Source organism: Dipodomys merriami, unplaced genomic scaffold (genome assembly GCF_024711535.1).
Source record: "Dipodomys merriami isolate MVZ:Mamm:240054 unplaced genomic scaffold, mDipMer1.0.p SCAF_293, whole genome shotgun sequence".
Taxonomy (NCBI): domain Eukaryota; kingdom Metazoa; phylum Chordata; class Mammalia; order Rodentia; family Heteromyidae; genus Dipodomys; species Dipodomys merriami.
In genome coordinates, this window is record NW_027204415.1 from 1,385,653 (window position 1) to 1,411,905 (window position 26,253).

Below are 26,253 nucleotides of genomic sequence, written 5' to 3' on the forward strand. Positions count from 1 at the left end.
CAGGCCTAGGGGAACCAGCAAATATTACCATTATGCACTGCCTTGGCCATCAAAAGGGAACTGATTCAACAACCAAAGGAAATAACTTGTACAATCAGGCAGCTAAGGAGGCGGCCCTCCATCCCAGAGGGGGAGTACTTACTCTAGTAGACGCAGGGCCTCGAGCTTTGCCTCCTGAGCCTCAGTACTCCCAAGAAGGCTTGGAGTGGATAAAGAAAATTACCATGGCCTATAAATCCCCAGGCAGAGAAGAAAATAAAGACTGGTGGAAAACTGGTGAGGGGAAACTTATCTTGTCACAAAGATTGGGCAAGGGAATTCTTAAGAGAATCCATCAGGCCTCTCACATGGGAACCCGAAGAATGCAGGACTTGCTCCAACACTCAGAAGAAAAAATTAAGCAAGGAAATTAACTCATTGAGAACATTGTTAAAAATTGTAAAGCCTGTCAGCTCACCAATGCCCCCAATCAACCGGTTACAAAAGGAGCTCGCCTCCGTGGACATAGGCCAGATGTGTATTGGGAATTAGACTTCACAGAAATTTAAAGTGGAAAAGTTGGAAATAAATATTTGCTAGTTTTTGTAGACACCTTTTCAGGATGAGTTGAAGCCTACCCAACAAAGCATGAGATCGCGAACTTCGCGGCTAAGAAGATCCTGGAAGAAATCCTACCCATCTATGGCTTCCCATCCACCATCAGTTCGGAAAATGGACCGGCCTTGGTCTCAAAAGTAAGTCAGGGGATAACTGTGGCACTGGGGACAGATTGGAAATTGCACCGTGCTTATAGACTCCAGAGTTCAGGGCAGGTAGAAAGAATGAATCAGACTCTAAAAGAGACCTTAACTAAATTGGCTTTGGAGACTGGCACAGACTGGGTATCACTCCTTCTGTTTAGAATAAGAAATTCACCCTATCACCTTGGGTGTACTCCTTTTGAAATAATGTATGGACATCCTCCACCTATTATCCCTAGCCTTCAGACTGGATTGCTTGCTCATTTGAGTGACACTGAATTTCTATGTAAACTTGACTATCTATAGCTTGTCCACAAAAGTGGGTGGCCCCAGCTTAGAGCATTATATGATTCTGCTTCTATTCCTACCCCCCCTCATTTGTTTAAACCAGGGGACTGTGTGTTTGTTCGAAGGTACAACTTGAGATTTTTGGAACCACAGTTGAAGGGACCTTACATGGTACCTTTGGCTACACCCACTGCCCTTAAGGTGGACAGCATTGCTGCTTAGATCCACTGCACCCATGAAAGACGGGCTGACCCCATTGCCCTGGATGACCATGGGGAAACATGGGAAGTCACTAAGCATCCTACCCAACCACTCCATATATAACTCAAGAAAAGAAAAATGGACTGATTGTTATGGGTATTGTTTCAATTATCATTTCCAGAACTCCTGGGAGGCACTCAGTACAACAAGGGGAACTTTGTGCTGTCCTAGGAGAAGAGTGTTGTTTTCACATTGACCATTTAAGAATAGCAAAAGACAACATGGCTATGGTCATAGAGGGAATAGTCAAGATCGAGAGCTGTTGAAGTGAAGTTTGGGGCCGGAGCCACAATATTGTGTCTCAGGACCATAAGTCAAGGGGGGAGGAACGGTTAAAGTAACTCCATTTTTGAGGCAGTGATCATTTGTTGCTTGTTTATCTCAGCTAGCAGAGCAACACGTGGTGGTAATCCAAACACCTGGTTGTTTGCCTTTATAAGCCCTGCCAATCTTTATTTATCTCAGGGCTCTCCACCTAGGCTCCACTGTGTGGGAGTGTAGGACAAGGCCCAAGCTGCAGCCCGTCTAAAAAAAACCTTGCTTTTGCATTTCAGAACGTCTGACTCTTGTTGGTCTTCTTGGTGGGGGTGCAGCAACGTGGGCACTACAATAAATGTACTCATTATGTTGTCCATGTAATTGTAACCCCTCTGTACAGTACTTTCACAATATAAAAAATTCTTGGGAACAAAAAAAAATCATTTCCCTCTAAATCGTTCAGGTTGGGGTGTGTGTGTGTGTGTGTGTGTGTGTGTGTGTGTGTGTGTGGTTTTACAAAGATCAGAAGACATTTTTCTTCATTTAGAATACATCTTTCAGGTTATTGTAAATTGTGGCTACTGGGAGAAGACTCTTGCTATATTAAAGATGAAACAAAAATATATTGTGCATACAACACAGTGCTTTATTAGTCTGTAGTTCAACCCTTAACTTGAATTTATATCTTGGCCGTTATTGTGAATAATGTGAATAGCAATGAACTATAGATATATTTATCAGTTTCCCAAAGAGAAATAAACACATAATCGGTGGGTCAGATGACATTTCAACTTTACATTTCTCTAGAAAACTGCATACTACTTTCTACAACGAGAATATTAACCTGTATTTTGACTAAGAGTGTGGAAAATTTCTTCTTTTTACTTATGTGGTGCTTAGGAATCAAACCCAGGGCCTCAGGCATGCAAGGCAAGCGCTCTACCACTGAGCCACATTCCCAGCCCTAGAAAATTTCTTTTATCCACATTCTCACCAACATTATTACCTTTTTTTTAAGGGCAGGTTTGTACTATGTGCAGTAAACCAGACTGGCCTTAGAATAAAATCCTATTACTCCAACCTGCTAAATGCTTGGAATTACAAACCTTTACCACCACACCAGGTTCCTTTGATTTTTTGGATACGTGTTATAATAGTTATGAAGTAGTATCATAGTAATTTTGAATTGCATTTCTCTAATGACTTCTGTTCCAAAAGCATTAAGCCAACATAGAAGTTGTATTAAACACGACATTGTAAACCCACTGGCAACTTTCATGGCTATTTGGAAAAGAGGTCTATTCTGAACTTTTGTCCAATTTTAATGATTTCTGTTTTTTTAATGTGAAAATACTGTAGAGAGGGGTTACAATTACATGCGAAAGATAAGTAAATTCCTTATCAAGCATTGTAACCTCCTCCTTTGTTTCCCATTCCAATCCCTTCCCATTCTCCCCGTGCCACCCAGCCAATCTTCCTCCCCCTCTTCTCCCTTCATAAAAGTTTAAAGTTAGTTTTTCAGCATAATAACTTGTACCTCTCATTGTTTCAATGGGTCCACCTGATTTCCTATTTAAACGATTTGTTTCTTCCTTCCCCTCGACAAATTATACCAACATCAAATGCAATGAAAGCAGGGGTTATACCGTGGAGGAGGGACATAGAAAGCAACAAAAAAATCTTATATATACTTTAGGAACAATTGCATGAAACAAAAAAAAAACATTTGAATACATATCTTAGGGTTCATTTCCCTACCATCACCTGATCTGACCTTTTCTGCTTGACTCAGACATATACTAGTTATTGCTTATAAGGGAAACCATGGGACCTATGTTTCTTTGGGCCTGGCTTACTTCACTTAAAATAATTTTTTTTCAAGTCTTTCCAATTCCTAACAAATGGGGCAATGTCATTCTTTCTGATGGAGGCATAAAATTCCATTTTGTATATATACCATATTTTCTTGATCCATTCATCACTTGAGGGGCATCTGGGTTGGTTCCATATCTTTGCCAAGGTAAATAATGCTTCAATAAACATAGTCGTGCTGGTAGCCCTAGTGTAGTCTTGTTTGGAGTCATTTGAGTAAATGCCCAAAAGTAGGATTGCTGGGTCATAGGGGAGCTCTATGTGGAGCCTTTGGAGGAATCTCCATACTGCTTTTGAAAGTGGTTGAACAAATTTACACTCCCACCAACGATGCAGCAAGCCTCCCTTCTGTCCACATCCCCTCCAGCATCTGTTGCTATTAGAGTTCTTGATTATTGCCATTCTAACTGGGATGAGGTGGTATCTCAATGTTGTTTTGATTTACATTTCTTTTATGGCTAGGGAGGTTGAGCATTTCTTCATTCATGTGTCTATTGGCCATGCTTCTTTCCTCTTCAGAAAATTTTCTCCTTTTCTTTAGCCCACTTTCTTATTGGGCTGTTGTTTCTTTGAAGATTTGTTCTTGGGGGAATTAATATTTTTGAGTTGCAGGTATATTTTAGATATGAGACCCTTGTCTGTTGTATGGCTAGTGAAGATCTTCTCCCAATCAGTGGGCTTTCGATTGATGTTGCTAGCTATGTCCTTTGCCATGCCCAAGCCCTACAATTTCATGCAATCCCATTTATCCAATCTTTCTTTGATTTGTTGTGTTTCTGGGTCTCTATTAAGGAAATTTAGGCCTCTGCCAAGGATACCTAGGGTTTCTCCTATTCCATTCTGTAATGTTTTCAGAATATCTGCTTTGACTCCATGGTCTTTCATCCATTTGGAGTTGATTCTGGTGCAGAGTGATATCTAACGATCTATCCTTAGTTCTCTTCATGTAGTTAACCAATTTTGCCAGCTCCATTTACAGAAAAGGTTGTCTTTTGTCCATTCTATATTTTAGCTCCCTTATCAAAAATTAGATGGCTAGAGGTCTGTAGGTTCATTTCTGGGTTTTCAATTCTATTCCATTGGTCCTGAGGTCTGTTCTTGTGCCAGTTCCAAGCTGTTTTGATTATTATGGCTTTGTAGTAGAGTTTGAAATTTGGTATTTACATTCCTTTATCCCTGCGATTTCTGTTAGGGATCATTTTCGCTATTTGGCATCTTTTATTGTTTCATATGAAATTTTCGATTGCCGCTTCTATTTTCTTGAAGAAGGAGGTTGGAATATTGATAAATATCGCATTGAATTTGTAGATAGTCTTGGGACGTATTGCCATTTTCACGATGATGATCTTTCCAATCCAAGACCATGGGAGTTTTTACCACTTTCTAAGTTCTGTTTTGATTTCCTTTTTCAGGTTTTTAAATTTTTCATCCTAGAGGTCCTTCACTTTTTGGTAAATTAAATTCCTAGTCATTTTTTTGGAGGCTTATTATGAATGGAGTTGCTTTCCTAATTTCAGCCACACTTTTCTCATTGTTGGTAAACAGAAAAGCCATTGATTTTTGAGGGTTAATTTTATACCGTGCTACTTTGCCAAAGTTTTTAATCAACTTGAGAAATTTGGGAGTGGAATCTGTGAGATTCTTTAAGAACAATAACATATCATCTGCAAAGAGGGAGAGTTTTACTTTTTCATTCCCTATTTGGATCCCCTTTATGTTTATATCTTATGGCTGTAGCAAGGCATTCTAATACTAGATTGAAGAGAAGTGGAGAGAGTGAACATTCTTGTCTCATTCCTGAGTTAAGAGGGAATGGCTTCAGTTTTTCACAATTAAGTATAATGCTGGCTGTAGGTTTGTCATATACAGCCTTTATTGTATTGAGGAATGTTCCCTGGATTCCTAATTTTTTCAGAACCTTCATTATAAAGGGGTTTTGGATCTTGTCATATGCTTTTTCCGCATCTATTGAGATAACCATGCAGTTCTTATCCTTGCTTCAGTTGATGTTATGAATTATATTAATTGATTTGTATATATTGAGCTAGCTTTGCAGTCCTGAAATGATTCCTGTTTGATCATGATGCATGATTTTTTGGATAAATTGTTGAAATCGATTGGCCAAAATTTTGTTGAAAAGTTTTGCATCAATGTTCATCAAACAAAAGGGTCTATAGTACTCTTTCTTTGATAAGTCCCTGCCTGGTTTTGGGATGAGGGTTATGATACCTTCATAGAATGAGCTTGGTAGTGAACTTTCTCTTCAAATTTCATTGAAGAGCTAAAGGATTATTGGTGTGAGCTCTGCTTTGAAAGCCTTGTAGAATTCCACTCTAAAACCACCTGGTCTTGGACTTTTCTTGGATGGGAGGTCTCTTATTGCTCTTTCTATTTCAATGCTTGAAATGGGCCTCTTCAGATGGTTTAACTCATCTTGGTTTATGTACAACATGTCAATATTTGGCAGGAAAAGTTCTGTCTCTGCCAAGTTCTCAAACTTATTAGCATAAAGTTTTCAGGATTATTCCCTGATAATGTTCTGAATCTTGGTTGTTCCTGTGGTGATGTTAAAATTCTCATCTCTGAGTTTATTTATTTGTATGTATTCTCTTCTTTTTTCTAATAAGAATTGCTAAGGGGCTATCATTTTTTTTAATTTTTTCGAATAACCCACTCTTTGTTTTGTTGATTCTTTCCATGTTTTTTTGGATTCCACTTCATTTATTTCTGATTTAATTTTGTCATTTCTTTCCATCTACTGGATTGGGGTTTATCTTGCTGCTCTTTTTCAAGGAGGCTCAGATGTCTCATTAAATTGTTGGTTTCAGATCTCTCCAATTTGTTGATATAGCATCTCAGAGCTATAAACTTGCCTCGGAGTACTGCCTTTGCTGTTTCCCAGAGGACCTGGTAATATGTGTGTTCTTTTTTGTTGAATAACATGAACATTTGAATTTCCTTTCTAATTTCTTCCAACTCCCACTCGTGAGTCAGCAGTGTGTTGTTTAGCCTCCATTAGTTACAGGACTTTCTTTGGTAGCTTTTGGTTTTTAGTTCTAATTTTATTCCCTTGTGGTCTGAGAGAATGCAAGGTATTACTGCAATGTTTCTGAATTTGGGCAAGTTTGCTTTGTCACCTAAAAAGTGGTCTATTTTGGAAAATGTTCCATGTGCTGATGAGAAGAACGTGTATTCTGATGCTGCTGAGTGAAATATTCGGTAGATGTCTGTGAAATCTTGTTGATGTATGCAGTTGTTTAGATCTGCAGTTTCTCAGTTTAATTTTTGCCGAGTTCATCTATCTAGTGGGGAGAGTATTGTGTCAAGTTCCCAACAATCAATGTCATTGTATCTATGTGGCACTTGAGGGAAAGTAGTTTTTCTTGGATACATTTGGGTACTCCGTTGTTTGGAAAATAGATATTTAGAATTGTAATATCCTCCTGAAGGAAGGATCCCTTAAATAATATATAGCGAGCTTCCTTATCTCTTCTCATTGATTTTAATTTGAAGTCTATTTTATCTGATCTGAGGCTTGCAACACCTGCCTGTTTATGGGGGCCGTTTGCTTGGTAGATTTTGTTCCAGCATTTCACATTCAAAATGTGTTTGTTTTTATGGGCAAGATGTGACTCCTGAAGGTAGCAGATAGAAGGATCTTGCTTTTTAATCCAACTAGGTAGTCTATGTTGCTTAATTGGAGAGTTCATTCCGTTAAGGTTGAGAGATAGGACTGAAAGGTATTTGGGAGTTCCTGCCATTTTATCCACCTTCTTGCGAGCTGTACCAACTGGGTTCTTCCTATGTTCTTGGATTCTCAATTTGGGTGCAGTTTCTTGGCCTTTATTGTGGTCTTGTTGGTTTTCTATGTGTAGGATATGTTTAAGAATCTTTTGTAGGCCTGGTTTGGCAGAGATATATTGTTTCAAATTTTCTTTGCTATGGTAGGTTTTTATTTGACCTTCAATAATGAAGGAAAGTTTAGCTGTGTATAGTATTCTTGGTTTATAATTGTTTGTCTTTAGGGCATTGCATACCTTATCCCGGGCTCTTCTTGCTTTGGTTGTCTCTGCTGAGAAATCTGAGGTGATTCTAATTGGTTTCCCTTAATAGTTATTGATCTTTTCTCCTTGAGAGCTTTAAGCATCTTTTTCTTTGTCTAAATTGATCCTGTGTGGATTATAATGTGAAGGAGGGAAGTCCTGTTCTATTCTGGTATAGTTGGAGTTCCAAAAGCTTCTTGTATCTGAATAGGCCTATCTTTTTGCATGTTTGGGAAGTTCTCTGCTAGGATCCTGTTAAACACATTTCCTAGACCATTGACTTCTCTCTCTAAGTGCCCCATTACACTCATTATCCTCAGATTAGTCCTTCTGATGGTGTCTTCTAAATGTTGAATAGATCTGTCATATTTCTTGGATTTGTCTTGATGTTTGTACGTTCTTTCTCTATAATATCTAAGCTGTCTTCAATCCCCAAGATTTGATCTTCTGCATGGTCTAACCTACTGTCAAGACTTTCTACTTTGTTAATATTTCTTTTCTTTCTAATTGGTCTGTTTGATTGCTTCAAACTCTTTGTTGGAGCTTTGTTACAGATCTTCTATGAACTTCTTTGCTTCCTTAATTTGGTGTTCAGTGTTTATTCTCAAATCACTTAGTTGATTGGTTATGGTTTCCTTGGACTCCCATTCCTTCTGTTGGGTTCCATTCAGCATTCCCTTTGTGGTCTTCCTGATTTCTTTCAGCTCTCTCTTTATGGATTCCATAAATGCCTCTAAAGATCTTTGTTTATCTCATCCCGCTCTCTCAATTACTGTATTACTCTTTGATTAGCTTCCTCACGTTTATGCATTTCCTGACTTTCTCTTTGTCTATTCTCAGCCAGCTCACGCAATTCATGTCTATCTCTTTGACTGGACTCAGCCTGCTCTTGCCATCCCTGTATTTCTCTTTGAGTGTTTTCAATCTGCTCAAACAATTCCTGTGTCAATCTTTGAGTAATTGTCTCAAGCTCATGATATTCCTGTATTGACCTTTGGTTTGCTCCTCTCTCTCCCTATCATGCTCACACTGAGTCCTTTGCAAGTTTTCAATTTTTTCATTTACCATGTTTACCATTAGTGTTTGTATAGCTTTTGGGGAGCTCTCCCCTGGATTATTATTATCTGTTCTGTCCCCTGATTATTATGAGTGGGAGTTGAGATACCCGGACTTGCCATTTTTCTTGTGTTTTTCTGCTTGTTCTGCCAATTGGAATGAAAGTAACACCAGTTTTGTGCTAGAACACTATCTTAAGACAAGCGTCATCCAAAGTCTGTAGTTGCACAATCAAAAATCTGCAGATACAATCTAGTTCAACAGATCTTTTATTCAATATCAAACATCTATGTACTAATGTGCTATGAACAGCAAAGAATAATTTGACATACCAGAAATTATAAGGTTTAGTGAGAAATGTGGGTAAAAATAGATATAGAGGGATGTGGAAAGGTAAAAGGAGAGTTAAATTATCTAAGTCCTAATCTCAATAAAGGAAATAGTTTGGTTAGAATGATAGTAGAGAAAGAAAAAAAGAAGAAAAAATAAGAAAAAGAAAAAAGAGACAAGAAAGAATAGAAAAATAAATATTAAAAACTATTTATTGAAACACTTAAAATTTATGCAAATTTAAGAACGTAATATTCACAGAAGAACAGGGATAGGATGAGAGAAGGCGAGGGATAGAAAGGAGATGCGAAAAAGTAAAAAAGAGTTGAAAATATTATACAGGTATAAAGAGGCAGTACTGCTATTAAGAAACTTGTCAAAGATGATTTGAATTGAGTAATAAATTTCTGGATTGTGTACACAATGGGGGATAAGGTCTAATAATCAACTATTGGTATATCTGAGGATGAGCAGAAAAGCAATTAAGTCACGCAAAAAAGAACGAAAGAAGAAAAAAAGTGAAAAGAAAAAGTTAAGTAGAGCTAAAACACACACACACACACACACACACACACACACACACACACACACACACACACAAACACACACGCGCGCACAGATATTCCCCCAAAATAAAAATTATAACAGGAAGAAAAAAAGGTTAACAGCAAACAATTTTTTAAAATTAAAAATGAAAACAAAAAATTTAAACAAATTTTAAAAGGTACAAAAAATGAGTTCTTTGATTTTTTGGAGGGTGTGGAAAGATCCTGTATCTCCCTTGTGTCTGTAACCAGTCTCTTGTTGGAGTCTCTGGTCTGCTTGTGGTGTTTGATTTTCTTGTGGCTTGATTGGTTTCTTAAGTTAGTTTGTTTGAGCAGGCAGAAAAATGTTCTGCTTTACCCAGAATTTTGTGATCCTCCTCCCAGGCTAGTTCAATGGGAGGGAGATCTGCTTTGAGTCTCACAAAAGAGGGAGATGGATTTTTCCTCTAGTTTGGAGATGCTTTGTTGAGGCTTGGTTCTGGGTAGAGTGGAGGCCTTTCAGCAAGCAGTAGAGTTTCCCTGAGGGGCTAGCTTCTGAGACACTTACAGAGCCTATCCTGGAGATATACTCAGGGTTTATGTTTACTGAATTTCAGTTGATTGTCAAGACTGTTGTAGGGAGGGGCAGCCTCTGGCTCTGTTTAGCCTGTGAAGAAATCAACACTTGAGGAGGACAGAACTTTCTCTGCTTGGGCGGGATGACTTTTCCCTGGGTGGAGCTGAGCCTGGCAGGTGAGGTCGGGTTCCTGTGATCTGCTAAATGACTCTTGTTTTCTTCCAAGGCCTGAGTTGGAGCTAGCTGCTCAGCCAGGCCTTTATCACTATAAAAGATGGAGATCTCCAGTAGTGGGGAGGGGAAGTGTTGCCTTTCCTCCTCTGCTCCCTTAGAAGGAGTGAGGATGTCAGGCTTCTACTCATGCCAGAGTCTTGGTTCCTGGGTCATCGCTGGTCTGCGATTTGCAGGATGAAGATGTCTGTTCCTTGTCAGTTCTTGCTGGTGTTGTGTAGAATCCCCTAGCCCGCTGATCTGGGGCTTTGGTCCCAGACTCTCTGTGTTTCATTTTTGATGGCCTACAGCTGCCACAGCCACCGCCACAACCACAGCGGAGCCTGCTGGCAAGTGCACGGACCTGTCCCCTTGCCTGGATTTTCCCTCTCTGGCCAAACTCTCTGGTGATGGCACCCTTGGTGTGATTCTTTTACTTAGGACTGTTCACTGGAATACTTAAACTGCTTTCTATGAGAGAGCTTGTTTAGACTCCACCTTCTCCCCTACCATCTTCCCTGAACTCTTTTGAATTTTAATTATTTCTTGTTAATCTCATCTTTAATCTCTTTATACAAAATCAATAATTAATTCAAGGGAGGAGAAAGGAAAATTTAAGCAACTCTTTACATTTTCCAATTTTCAATAACATGATATTGCTTATATCATTTTCTGTTTAATCTTTAGATATAATTCAATTTAGTTAGACCTTTCATAAAGCTATATGTATTTTATTTATTTTATGTTAATTGTTTTTTCCAAAGCCTGCGTGTCTAATTTCCCTTGGTTTCTTTCAGTGTCAAGTAGTTCAGATTTCAAATTGAAGAATAAATTGAAGGAAGCAAACAAAAAATACAGTTCTTCTCATCTGATAATGCCTCAACAAGAATGAAGAAAGAGTTCATCCTGCTAAGGACCTATGATAGGATATCAAAAAGAGAATTCATTTTTCTAAGTATTCCCTATCTTTGAATGGAACTTAAATGATATAAAACACAATATACTGCTCAGGTACTTTTACGTTTTATCAGTTTTGCACATTATCATAAGGACATTACCTCAGTCTACAACATTCCTTCATTATTCTGTCCTTGATACTTTTACACTACCAAGACATAAGATAACCAGTATGTTTTAAAGCATGAGACGTTGTACACATGGCTTCCTTGGAAGCAGAGCATGGTCAATAGATCACATTCCTTCTGGTTGCTCACTACCTGTAATGTTTTCTGTAATATTATTGCATACTATTTAGTATTAAAAATTTTTGGCTAAACTCAAAGCTCATTCACAGAATTTTATGTTAAGTATTTTGCATGTTTTATTTCTCTCAATTCTTAAGATAACAATTGCTATAATGCTAATGTTATTACCATTTTAGCGTTGGGAAAAATTGTAATTTAAGGGACGAAGTGCATGGCCCAAAGACACATAGTGAGGAAGGAAATGAGTCACGGTCTCCAAAAGCCTTTTAGCAATACAAAAAATGTAGGTAAAAATCTCTCCATTCTCTTACACTCTCATTTCAATATTCATATTGTCCTATAAATAATAACATACCAAATATTGCCCATGTTGATTGTCTTCTGTTACATTTTGTCTCCAACACAGACTGTGTTGGTGACATTGGGTTATCATGCACAGAGCTGAGCTTATAAATTGAGGTCCAAAGATAGTCAAATTTCTTTTGTCCCATAGCTCCTGTATCCTTTTTTAAAAAGTACTAAAAATTTTAAATACCAAAACTTACTATCTTTTAAGAATCCAAAAACGAAGTGAATTCACATATAATCACTCCAAAATGCTTTAAAAGTAGGAGATGATAAAACAGGCCCCCATCAAGTAAACTTTCTTCTACTTTTAAAATTATTCTGAAAGCCTTGTCCTGGCTGGTAACACCTTTAATCATATCTATTCGGGATATCTACTCAGGAGCCTGAGATCTATGGAAAACTGTTGGAAGCCACTCAGGGCAGAATAAATTCATGAGATTATTTTTCAGAAATTATAATGAACTAGCAAAGAGCCAGGAATGGAGATGTAGCTCATATATTAGCTCATCAATCTAGAGAGGAAAGGCCTAGCAAGACATTGAAGCCCTGATTTCAAACTCAGAGCATGCCAATGCACAAGCATGTGCATGTGTGCATGTGTGCATGCGTGTGTGTACACACACCCACACCCACACATTTATTCAAAATACCTTCAAATCAGCATATCAGTGTTCTGCATTAATTTCTTTGTTAACGATATTATCTGGGTAAAATAGAGGAAATAAACTCTTCTATATCAGAACATTTTTATACTTTTTTTTTTACTGTGAAAATACTGTACAGACGGGTTACAATTACATGGGCAAGATAATGAGTACATTTCTTATCAAGCATTGTAGCCTCCTCCTTTGTTTCCCCTTCCCATCCCTTCCCATCCTCGTAGCCCTCCCACCCAATCCTCCCCGCTCCCCCCACCAAAGTTGTGAAGTTCGTTTTCAACATAACGACTTGTACTTCTCATTGTTGCCAATGGGTCCACCTGTAAAAATAATTGTACAGAGGTGTCATATTTATATGAGCAAATAATGAGTACATTTCTTAACAAGCATTGTTACCTCTACCTTTCTTTTTCTTCCACCATCCTTTCCCTCCCACCTCCAGAAATACACTCCCCTCCCCCTTCCCCTGCCTAAAGTGTAAAGTTCATTTTTCAACATAGTGTTTTGTGCATCTCAACCTGTATCCATATTTAAGAATTTTGTATTTCCCTTTTCCCTCCCCAAATTAGAGAAACATATACACAGGATGTAGGCGCACCAACTTCAAGTACAGTGAAAACAGGGGTTAGAGCGTAGGGAAGGAACATATAAAGGAACAAAAGAAATCACATCACACATTATAAGTATCTTAGAAACAATAGCAAGAAACAAAAAAACCACTTGTCTGGTTCATTTCCTGTAATATCATCTTATCTGATATGCACATAGCTTCTGATCTATTCCGCTTATCCCAGACATATATTAGCTGTTGAAAATAAGGGAAACCATTGGACCTACGTTTCTTTGGACTTGGCTTACTTCACTTAATAATTTTTTTTCCAAGTCTTTCCAATTCTTAACAAATTGGGCGATGTCATTCTTTCTCATGGAGGCATAGAATTTCATTGTGTATATATACCACATTTTCATGATCCATTCATCTTCTGTGGGCCATCAGGGTGGGCTCCATATCTTAGCTATTGTAAATAATGCTGCAGTAAACATAGTTGTTCTGGGAGTTTTAGTATGGTCTTCTTTGTGATCATTTGGGTAAATCCCCAAAAGTGTGATTGCTGGGTCATAGGGGAGCTTTATATGGAGTCTTTTGATGAGCCTCCATACTGCTTTCCAAAGTGGTTGAACACGTTAACACTCCCACCAAGAATCTAGTAAGGTTCCCTTGTGGCCACATCCTTTCCAGCATCTTTAGTTGTAAAAATATGGAATGATTCAAGAATTTGCATATCAACCTCGCACAGGGGCCATGTTAATCTACTCTGTACTGCTCCAATGTTAGTGTATGTGCTGCTGAATTGAGCACAGAGCATTTTTTATATATAAAGTGTAATTGATTTTCTTGAACTAGACAATTCAAAGAAAAGTAAGTTTTGAAGAATTCTCGTGAAATTTTAAAACCATGTACTTCTTACATAAGCACACATTTAAGAATAGCCAAGATTGACATGTCAAAAACAAAATAATCCCAGATATTGTTGTTCAAGAGATGTGTAGGATCGGGGGAGAGGGGTGGAATTGGTTGGGGGGGCGGAAGAAGGCTGGGAAGGGATGTGAAGGGTAAACAAAGGAGGAGGCTGCAATGCTTCATAAGAAATGTACTTACTCATTATCTTGCCCATGTAAATGTAACCCCTCTGTACAGTATGTTCACAAAAAATAAAAATAAAAAAGAGATGTGTAGGAGGACGAATTCAATTATTCTGTATAAGGCACCTGTCATAATGAACACTGCGGCAAGTGTTAAGGTTTTTTAAAAGTTTTAATGTTTTAAATATATTTAATTTTGGGAATTTGCTTATGTAGGCCAAAATTAGGACTGTTTTTCAGGTCATACAACTTTTCTATAAATATTTAAGATTTATGGTAGCAGACATATGCTACTAAATAGTACATTTCAGAGTTTATAAAAACATTACTAATGAGATGTTGCAAAGTCTTAGTGTAAAGAAGCAGTGTGAAGAGTTAAGACTTTGTTAACTGCACAGTTTCTCTTAAAACTTTAGGGCTTCCTTACTTTATATATTAGTGAGGAACAAATGATGATATAAACCATATACATATACATATACAAATGATGAGATGAGTCATAAAAAGCAATCTTAGTGGGTAACTTTAAAAACTACACATAGCCTATAAAACTCTTGCTGAACATCATAATCTTATTCAGTGTTAAATGTACAGGAATGTGAGAATAGTAAAATCAAATATGTAAGTACACTTCAAATACTGAAAACACTGGTAATTCTTTGGTATTTTATTTTATTAATCATTAATATTTAGTTATTGTGTTTCTTTATTTGTAGTATTGTTTCCCTTGTAATATAGTAAAAGCTTTTGTTATTCATCATCAGGAGGTACTTTGAGAAGGTTACTGGGATGGCCAAACCATTTTTTATAGTTGCATGTGAATTTACAAAAAGCAAAATTAAGAACAAAATATTGATTAAAAATTATCAAGTACAGTCAGAATCAGGAGGGATGATAAATGTCCACACTTAAAATCTTAGCCCTAGGCTGAAGCAGTGATATTACAGAGTTGAGGTCACAAAAGTGAGAGACTGGGTTTTGTTTTGTTTTTTACTTTGATTTTGTTGGCCATGGGGTTGAACTATGGGGCCTGGTTGCTGTACCTCAGCTCAAGGCTAGTGCCACCACTTGAGCCACAGAAACACTTCCGTCTTTTTCTACTTATGTGATGCTGAGGAATCAAACCTAGGGCCTCATGCATGCAAGGCAGGCACTCTACAACAGCCACCGTCCCAGCTCCTGATAGACTGGGTTTTAAAGATTCATCTAAACAACATTTTCTTTCTGCTTTGGGTTATATAATGAAATATATGAATATCTTTTCATATTTTTGTGTATTGTTATACTTCTAAATTTATACTAACCCCAGCCACTTTATTCTTTTCAAAGTCATGAAATATCTCTGAGAGTTTGCTAATGTGAAATTGTGTTAGCATTTTTAATTACTTCTGAGTCATTTTTAATTTTTATTAAAATCATTTTATATTTTGGGTTCAGGGATTATCATACATCAAATACCTTCAAATGTACATGTAGAGTCTAAAGATAACAGTATGAATATTCTCGTACAGCTCTTTTTTATCTGTTATACACTTTCAGTATCATATTTCTCCCTCTTTCACACTCTCTCATTTCCTCTCTTTCTCTTTCATGCTCTATGTCTGCTGCATAGAATTTCTGCTGGTCTACTATTATCTTTGAGGATCCACTGGTTTGTGGGAACATGATGGGGACTAACATTTTCCCTTGCATTCTTTAAGAATTATGAGTGACGTGATATTATTCTTTGACATTTTAAATGGCAAAACAACAGGTCTAGGAATTCCTTTTCACGTTTACTACTATTACAAATTTCATCTTATAAGAATCATTTGGATGGATATGATATTTTAACTTGGGCTGGGAAAGTGGCTCAGTGGTAGAGCGCTTGCCTTGCATGCATGAGGCCCTGGGTTCGATTCCTCAGCAGCACATAAGCAAAAAGAAAAAAATCCAGAAGTGGCGCTGTGGCTCAAGTGGTAGTGCACTAGCCTTGAGATGAAGAGCTGAGGGACAGTTCCCAGGCCCAGACTTCAGGCACCAAGACTGGACCCCTCTCCCCAAAAAAGGTATTTTAACCTGTGAACTAAAAGTTCTTTTTCTTTCACAAACAACCTTTGATTTTCTGTTTGTAACTACATGTAATGAAAATAAAGCTCTCCTATGGAAAATAGACCGAAGTTGTTCACAGGGATGAAAAAGAAGGTAATGGTGGAAGTGAGTACAATAGAGCACAGGTCCTCAGAGCAGTTTATAATGAACACTTTGTGAGAATGACAATGTTCTGGGAACTATAGATTAAGTCACTGAACAAAGATATATATGCATATATATTTGTATATGTATGTTTATTTATATATGCATATATGTGTATATGCCCTTATATTGTACACATATATGTTACTATACACACAAATTCACATATACTTATGCACATGTATACATGCACACATGGAGAAAGAAACATAATTACAGCCAACGCAAGTTTCATTAGTTGCTGAAAATGCCTTAGGTGGAATGCTTGGAACAAAATATGTTCAAGATGTATTTGTCTCTAAGAGTTCTTTTACCACTCCTCTTATCTCTTAAAACTGGTAGGTTTTGACAGATTGGACTTGCAAAATGCAGTATATGTGATAGCAAGTTACTCGGAAATATCAGTATGTAAAGATCATATGGTGTCTCCCTGATCCCCAAGGAATGCTTGCTCTTATACACACTCTCAACAACCAAAGTAGCAGGAGAATATCATGGTAAAGAATAAAATTATAAGCCTTTAACTGGCATCCTTCTTTGAACTCTTTTCCAACAGCCAGCATCAATTCCTAAGCAGATTAGTGAGTCCAGATAAAACTGGACCTCAGGTCAACAGGTAACCAATTCATGTGAAAATTCCTATGAGAGAAATGCTGACTGAGGTCTTGCTGATTTTCTGGCCAAGAAAATAAGAAACGAAGAGATTATTTTTAATATATTAAAGTTTGAGAATAATTTGTAACCTGTCAATAAATGTGTAGAACACAACTAAACCAACTGACAAAAAAGGTGTCCATTTCATTTATATGGTCTTGGACTTGGTGACTGATTTTACTTGTGTCTACACAAGTAGAATCAGCATAAATCAAGCCAGCATTTCTTCATTTAATATACAAAGATAGGATTCAGGTTGACCCATTGTAATAATGAGAATAATAATGTAGTAATAAGACACTTTATCAGAGAGTGGGTGGAGGGATGAGTTGAGGAGGTGTGAAGAGAAGGGATGGTACGGGAAAAAAAGGATGAGGTAAAAATGCTCAATAAGAAATGGACTCATGCCAGGTGCCGGTGGCTCATGCCTGTAATCCTAACTACTCAGGAGGCGGAGGTGTGAGGATTGTGGTTCAAAGCCAGCCAGGGAAGGAAAGTCCGTAAACTCTTATCTCCTATAAACCACCAGAGAACCGGAATTGGCACTGTAACTCAAGTGGTAGAGTGAGAGCCTTGAGCTGAAGAGTTGAGGGACCGTGCTCAGGCCTAGAGTTCAAGCCCATTACCAATAGTAAAAAAAATTTGTACTCATTACCTTACTTATGTAATTGTAACCACTCTGTACAGTATCTTTACAATATAAATATCTATCTATCTATCTATATATGTATATATATTATAAAGATGCAAGGAAAACTTTTGTACTTATAGGAAGTTGTATTTGTCACTCAATATCAGTAAGGTATTGGTTTTAGGACCACAGGCATATTAAAACATCAGATACTCAACTACTCTACATGAACACAGTATATTGTTTACATTAGAATCTGCCCACAACCTAGTGCAGTGTAATTGCTATGAAAATTTGTACTACATTCTATGTTTGTAATAAAAAATAAAAGTATATGCACTGTCAACAGATACAAATTTTTTCAGATAATTTTTGTCTGCATTTTGTGGATGGAATTGGAAGCACAAATTTCATCAGCAAGACTGGTCTGCAAAATATAACAAAAAGCAGACACAGTATCATTGAATAGTACTGAACTCCAAGGAGAAGTACTTGAATTGAGACATTATCAGAAAGTGTAAGCATGCAAGTACTTTTTAGAAATAGAGCTGCTAGATTTCTCATGGAGAGCTTTCATAACACTTTGTGAAACACAAGCCACAACCTCACTGAAGAGTAAAAGGTTTTCCCGCACCTTTCTGTCATGTCTATATACACAATGGAATTCTATACCTCCATCAGAAAGAATGACATTTCCCCATTTGTTAGGAAATGGAAACGCTTGGAAAAAATTATATTAAGTGAAGTAAGCCAAGCCCAAATACACAAAGGTCCCATGGTTCCCCTTATTTGCAATATCTAGTATATGTATGAGTCAAGCAGGAAAAGTCAGATAATGTGATGTTAGGAAAAAGAATCCTTAGATAAGTATTTAATTGTTTTTCTTTCATTTATAAGATTATTTCTTTGTAGCTTTGTATGTCCCTCCCCCACAGTATAACCACTTCTTTCGCTATACTTGATGTCGGTATAATTTGTGGAGGAGATGGGGAAAAACAAGTCGTGGACGGGGATCAAGGAAGATGGCGGAGGTGAAGCTGGAGGCATAACAGGGACGAAAGAGCCAGACGTGGAGGGCAAGCGGATTCTACTCAACACCAGCAAGAACCGACAAGGAGCAGACATCTTCATCCTGCAGTTCACAGACCAGAGACGACCCAGGAACCAAGACTCAGCGTGAGTAGAAGCCTGGCTTCCTCACTCCTTCTCAGGGAGCAGAGGAGGGAAGGCCACCCCCCCCCCCAGTACCGGAGATCTCCATCTTGGATACCGACAAAGCTCAGCAGAGCTGCTAGCTCCAACTCAGGCCTTAGAAGAAAACTAGGGTCATTTAATAGGTCACAATAACTTAATGGCTGCGTGACCTGCCAGACTCAGCTCTACTCAGGGAAAAGGCACCCAGTTCGGGCGCCAGCCCTAGGAGTGGCTTTCTTCATCGGGTAATCAGAGCCAGAGGCTGCCCCTCCATTTAGCAGCCTCAACAATCAACTGAAATTCACTAAACAGAAACCCTGAGAGTGGCTCTAGGCCGGGATCTGTGAGTTTCTCACAAACTAGGCCCCGGAAAAAGCTACTGTTTGCTGAAAGGTCTCAACCCTACCCAGAACATAGCCTCATGACAGCATCTCCAAACTTGAGGAAAAAGCCATCTCCCTCTTTTGTGATACTCAAAGCCCACCCACCTCCCCTTGAACTAACTTGGGAGGAGGATCGAAAAATCCTGGGTAAAGCAGAGCATTTTTCTGCCTGTCCAAACAAACTGACTTAAGAAACCAACCAAGCCCCAGGACCACAAGCAGACCAGAGACTCCAATCAGAGGCTGATTACAGGCACAAGGGAGATACAGGATTTTTCCGAACCCTCCTCCAAAAAATCAAAGAACTTTTTTTTCCTCTTCTTTTTTTTTATATAACTTTTACAAAAAAAATTTTTCTTTTCTAAAATTTTTTTAATTTTAAATTTTGACCTTTTTGAAAAAAATTGTTTTCTAGTAACTTTTTTCCCCTTATAATCTTTATTTTAGGGATACATATGTGTGTGCATTTTTCTTTGTTTTTTTTTTCCTTCTTTTAAAAAAATATTCTTTTTGTTTTTGCTTAGCTAGACTGAACTTCTGATCTTTTTTTTTCTTTCTTCCTTATCTTTCTCACCTTTTCATCTTTTTTGTTCTTCTTTATGGGACTTAATTGTTGTTCTGCACATCCTCAGATAAACCCATATTTGACTATTAGACCCTATCCCCCATTGTGTACACACTTAATCCACAAATTTATTACTCAATACAAAACTTCTGAGACTTAAATTCCTTAATAGCAGTACTACCTCTTTTTACCTATATAATACTTTAAGTATTTTTATTTTTAAGTTTTTCACATCACGTATATATCCCTCCCCTTCTCTCAATATATTCACGTTCTTTGAATAGATTGTTCTTGAATCTGCATATTATTAACTTTTATTTTTCTATTTTTTCTGGGGTCCTTTTTCCCCTTTCCGTTCTTCTTGTTTTCTCTCTCTCTACTTTCATCCTATCTAACCTATTTCCTGCTTTGAGACTAGGACTTAGTTAAGTTAACTCTCCCTGTACCTTCACACATCACTCTATTCCTATTTTTTACCCACATCTCCCCCTAACCTAATAATTTCTGGTTTACCAAATTATTCTTTGCGGTTCGTAGACCATTAATATATAGTTGTTTTATGTTGAATAGAGGTATCTGTTGAACTAGATTTTATCTGCAGACTATTGATTGTGCAAATTCAGACTTTGGTTGATGCTTGCCTTAAGTTAGTGTTCTAGCACAAAACTGGTGTTACTTTCATCCCAAATGGGCAGAGTAAGCTGGAAAACCACAAGAAAAATGGTAAGTCAGGGTAACTCCACTCCCATTCATGATAATCAGGGGACAGAACAGATAATGAATAATCCAGAGGAGAGTTCCCAAATAGCTCTACAAACACTTCTGGCAAACATGATAAATGAAAAGATTGAAAATATACAATGAATTTTGTATGAGCGTGATAGGGAGAGAGAGGAGACAATCCAAAGATTTATACAGGAATATCATGAGCGTGAGGAAGCTACTCAAAAACTGATACAGGATTTGCATGAGCAGCTTGAGAATACTCAAAGAGAAAGGCAGGAATGGCCTGAAGAGCATGAGAACACTCAAAGAGAACTACAAGAATGGCATGAACGGGAGGAAGCTAAGCAAAGAGTAATACAGGAATTGAGAGAGCAAGATGAGAATACACAAAGATCACTAAAGGCATTCATGGAATCCATTAACAAAGAGCTGAAGTAAGTCAGAGAAACCACAAAGGGAATCCTGAATGGAAACCAACAGAAGGAATGGGAGTCCAAGGAAACCATAACCAATCAACTAAGTGATTTGAGAATAAACATTGAACACCAAATTAAAGAAGTAAAGAAGTCCATACAAGATATAATACAAAGCTTCAACAAAGAATTTGAAGCCATCAAAGCTGACCAATTAGAAAGAAAAGAAATAAAAAACGAAGTAGAATGTCTTGACAGCAGGTTAGACCATGCAGAAGATTGAATCTTGGGGATGAAAGATAACCTAGATATTATAGATAAAGAACATACAACCATCCAAGACAAGTCAAAGAAATATGATAGATCTATCCAACACTTGGAAGACACCATCCGAAGGCCTAATCTAAGGATAATGGGTGTAGAGGAGCACCTAGAAAGAGAAGTAAATGGTCTAGGAAATTTGTTTAACAGAATCCTAGCAGAGAACTTCCCAAACATACAAAAAGATAGTCCAGTAACACATAGAGGCTGAACAACACACTGCAGAATCACGAGTGGGTCATGGAAGAGATTAGAAAGGAAATTCAAATGTTCATGCTATTCAACAAAAATGAACACACAAATTACCAGCTCCTCTGGGACACAGCAATGGCAGTACTCAGAGGCAAGTTTATAGCTCTGATCTCCTACATCAACAAATTGGAGAGATCTGAAACCAACAATTTAATGAGACATCTGAACCTCCTTGAAAAAGAGCAGCAAGATAAACCCCAATCCTGTAGACAGAAAGAAATAATTAAAACTAAATCAGAATTAAATGAATTAGAATCCAAAATAACTATGGAAACAATCAACAAAACAAGGAGTTGGTTCTTCGAAATAATTAACAAAATTGAAAGACCCTTAGCAAATCTTATCAGAAAAAGAGAGAACACACCCAAATTAATAAACTCAGAGATGAGAATGGAAACATAACCGCAGAAAAAAACCATGATTCAGAACATTATACGGCAATATTTCTCAAAACTTTATGCTAATAAGTTTGAGAACTTGACAGAAATGGACCTTTTCCTAGCAAATATTGACATGCCAAAACTACACCAAGATGAGTTAAACCATCTTAACAGGCCCAAATCAAGCATTGAAATAGAAAGAGCAATAAGAGACCTCCCAGCTAAGAAAAGTCCAGGACCAGATAGTTTTACAGAATTCTACAAGGCCTTCAAAGCAGAGCTTACACCAATACACCTCCAACTCTTCAATGAAATTGAAAGAGAAAGTTCAATACCAAACACATTCTATGAAGCCATCATAACGCTCATCCCAATACCAGGCAGGGACTCCTCAAAGTAAGAGAACTATAGACCCATTTCTTTGATGAACATTGATGCAAAACTTCTTAAAAAAATTTTGACCAATCGACTTCAACAATTCATCCAAAAAATCATACACCATGATCAAACAGGATTCATTTCAGGGATGAAAAGCTGGTTCAATATACGCAAATCAATTAATATTATTCATCACATCAACAGTAGCAAGGAGAAGAACCACATGGATATCTCAATAGATGCAGAAAAAGCATTCGACAAGATCCAACACCCCTTTATGATGAAGGTTTTGGAAAAATTAGGAATCCATGGAACATTTCTCAATACAATAAAGGCTGTATATGACAAACCTACAGCCAACATTATACATGATGGTCAAAAACTAAAGCCATTTCCTCTTAACTCAGGAACAAGACAAGGATGTCCACTCTGTCTATTTCTCTTTAATCTAGTATTAGAATGCCTAGCTACAGCAATGAGACAAGATCAAAAACATAAACAGATCCAAATAGGGACAGAAGAAATAAAACTCTCCCTCTTTGCAGATAACATGATATTGTATTTAAAGAATCCCACAGACTCCACTCACAAATTACTCAAGCTGATTCAAAACTTTGGCAAAGTAACAGGGTATAAAATTAACCCCCCAAAATCAATGGCTTTTCTGTATGCCAACAATGAGAAAAGTGTGGCTGAAATTAGGAAAGTCACTCCATTTTTAATAGCCCCTCAAAAAATAAAATAACTATTAATTAACTAAACCAAAGAAGTGAAGGACCTCTATGATGAAAACTTTAAAATCTTGAAATAGGAAATCCAAACAGAACTTAGAAAATGGCAAAACCTCCCATGCTCCTGAATTGGAAAGATTAACATCGTGAAAATTGCAATAGTTCCAAAGGATATCTACAAATTCAATGCAATACCTATCAAAATTCCAACTTCATTCTTCAAGGAAATAGAAAAGGCAACCCAAAAATTCATATGGAACAATAAAAGACCCAGAATAGCGAAAACGCTCCTCAATGGAAATAACAGTGCTGCTGGAAAATCAATACCAAATTTCAAAACCTACTATACAGCCATAGTAACCAAAAAAGCTTGGTACAGGCATAAGAACAGACCTCAGGACCAATGGAATAGAATTGAAAACCCATAAATGAACCTAAAGACCTATAGCCAGCTCATCTTCGATAAGGGAGCCAAAATATAATAGAATGGAAGAAAGACAGGCTCTTCAGTAAATGGTGCTGGCAAAATTGGTTAACTACTTGCAGAACACAAAAAGTAGATCCTTATATATCACCCTGCACCACAATCAACTCCAAATGTATCAAAGACCTCGGAGTCAAAGCAGACACTCTGAAAACATTACAGGATGCAATAGGAGAAACCCTAGGCCTCCTTGGCTCAGGCCGAAATTTTCTTAATAGAGACCCAGAAACACAACAAATCAAAGAAAGGTAGGACAAATGGGATTGCATGAAGTTGCAGAGCTTCTGTATGGCAAGGGACATAGCTAGAAAGATCAAAAGAAAGCCCACAGATTGGGAAAAGATCTTCACTAGCCATACAGCGGACAATGGTCTCATATCTAAAATATACTTAGAGCACAAAAAATTAAATCCCCCAACAACAAATCGTCAAAGAAACAACTGCCCAATAAATAAGTGGGCTAAAGACTTGAAGAGAAACTTCTCTGAAGAAGAAGGATGGCCAACAGACACATGAAGAAATGCTCAACCTCCCTAGCCACAAAAAAAATGCAAATCAAAACAACATTGTGATACCACCTCACCCCAGCTAGAATGTCTATAAATAAGAACTCTAACAGCAACAGATGATGGAGGGGATGTGGACAGAAGGGAACCTTACTTCATTTTTGGTGGGAGTGTAAACTTGTTCAACCACTTTGGAAAGCAGTATGGAGGTTCCTCAAAAGACTTCACATAGAGCTCCCCTATGACCCAGCAATCCCACGTTTGGGCAATTACCCAAATGTTTACAAACAAGACCACACTAATGCTACTAGCACAACTATGTTTATTGTAGCAATAGTTACCATAGCTAAGATATGGAACCAACCCAGATGCCCCTCAGTAGATGAATGGATCAAGAGAATGTGATATATATACACAATGGAATTCTATGCGTCCATCAGAAAGAATGACATTGCCCCATTTGTTAGGAAATGGAAAGGCTTGGAAAAAATTACATTAAATGGAATAAGCCAGTTCCAAAGAAACATAGGTCCCATGTTTTCCCTTATGTGCAGTATATAGTATATGTCTGAGTCAAGCAGAACAGGTCAGATCAGGTGATATTAGGGAAATGAACCCTAAAATATGCATTCAAATGTTTTTTTTTCTTTCCTGTGACTGTTTCTAACATATATAGAAGATTATTTCTTTGAAGCTTTGTATGTCACTCCCCCACAGTACAACCCCTGATTTCACTATATTTGATGTCTGTATATTTTGTGGAGGAGATGGGGAAAAGCAAGTCGTTTAAGGATACAGGTGGATCCGATGCAACTATGAGAAGTACAAGTCGTCATGTCAAAAATGAACTTTACAACTTTGGGGGGGTGGGATTGAGTGGGGGGTGAGGTGAGGCTGGGAAGGGATGTGAAGGGTAAACAAAGGAGGAGGCTGAAATTCTTGATAAGAAATGTACTCATTATCTTGCCCATGTAATTGTAACCCATCTGTACAGTATGTTCACAAAAAATAAAAATTAAAAAAATGTTGATGGAGTGTATATATTCAGAAAATCTCGAAGGCTAAATTTTTCCAATTAGGATAGACAGTATTCTATGATCCAGCAGAGAGAAAACTAGGTAAGCATCCATTTACAACCATCTGAATAATTCTGATTCTGCCCATATCAGTTATCTATCCATACCTGTGCCCGAGGGAGAGGATTTTAAGACTTTAGTGTTTTAAAATTTAAATTTGAATTTAAAATGAAATTAGTTCCAATGCATTACCTTAAGATATTTAGAAACAACTAAAGGTTTATAAGATTTTTTTATTTGAAGTGATGTGATATTGGATTTTGGTTCTCTATAGTTTAAGCAATTTGCAAAAAGAATTGGCACAGTAAAATTTACATTTGCAGCAGACTTGACACTTATTAAATTTTGTATATTGAAAAGAGCATAAGTGTCAAAAATATGTCAATGCTATCTTGTTATTTATCTCTAAATGTTTATGCTTCTGGTCTCTTAATATTAAAACCAATTTTTTAAAATCTTTAGCTAGTTGTGCAAAGGGGTTTCACTCCATCATGTCAGTGTGGAATAGAGTGTATGTACATTTCATTGTACAACACATCTGGATCATTGTAAATCTTTCCACTTTTTTTCCTTCCCTTTTCCCATCCCCACCTATCCCTTCAAGTTTCCTACTTATATTCTCACATATGTATGTTGAGTGATCTGACTGTATTAGTCCAACATTTCCCCCTCCATTCTTCTGTCCTACTCCCTTTAAGCCCAGCTTCTTATTTAAGACTCATTTCAACTTCATGGTATTTTGTAAAATATCTCTTCCTTTGGCATTTGACTTTGGGCTTGCCACATCCTCACTTCCATGTTTGACCTACATAAATGAGGCTATTTCTCCACATTTTCAATCTGTGAATGGCTGAGATAGGTCTCCTTTACTACTCACCTTCTGTCCTAAATTTAGAATTGGACCTTCAGGGCCATCAAATAGAGCTTTTTCACTTTCTACACACTGAGGATGGAAGGAAAATAATTTCCATGTTCTCAATATTATGCTATCCATCATGAATGTCCATCACTTATCACTTCAACAGTCTAAATTTAAAGTTACATTCTGCATTATATTCACACATTTTAAGTGAATATCGAGGACAATTTACCTAGTATTGGAAGTTTAGGGACGATTTTCAATTTCTGATGATAGAAACAGGAGTCAGTTTTAATTATGCAGAATCCACTATGTAGTGAGTGCTGTAGTCTTCTAAATTTTCAATAAATTTCGAGTTACTTTTTATTAATAATTGAAAAAGTTTTATTTCAATATTTGAAATGCTGTCCCAATTATTTTAAAACTTTCACATTAAGTTAGAATGAAATC

The 26,253-nt window shown here is 37.3% G+C and overlaps 1 non-coding gene across 1 annotated transcript; it reads right to left on the reverse strand.

Moving 5' to 3' along the window:
- Positions 1-13,624: 13,624 nt before the first annotated feature.
- On the reverse strand, positions 13,625-13,731 carry LOC138839116 (U6 spliceosomal RNA). Its single transcript, XR_011375848.1, has one exon. It is a non-coding gene; the product is annotated as a U6 spliceosomal RNA (small nuclear RNA).
- Between the last annotated feature and the right edge of the window lie 12,522 nt (positions 13,732-26,253).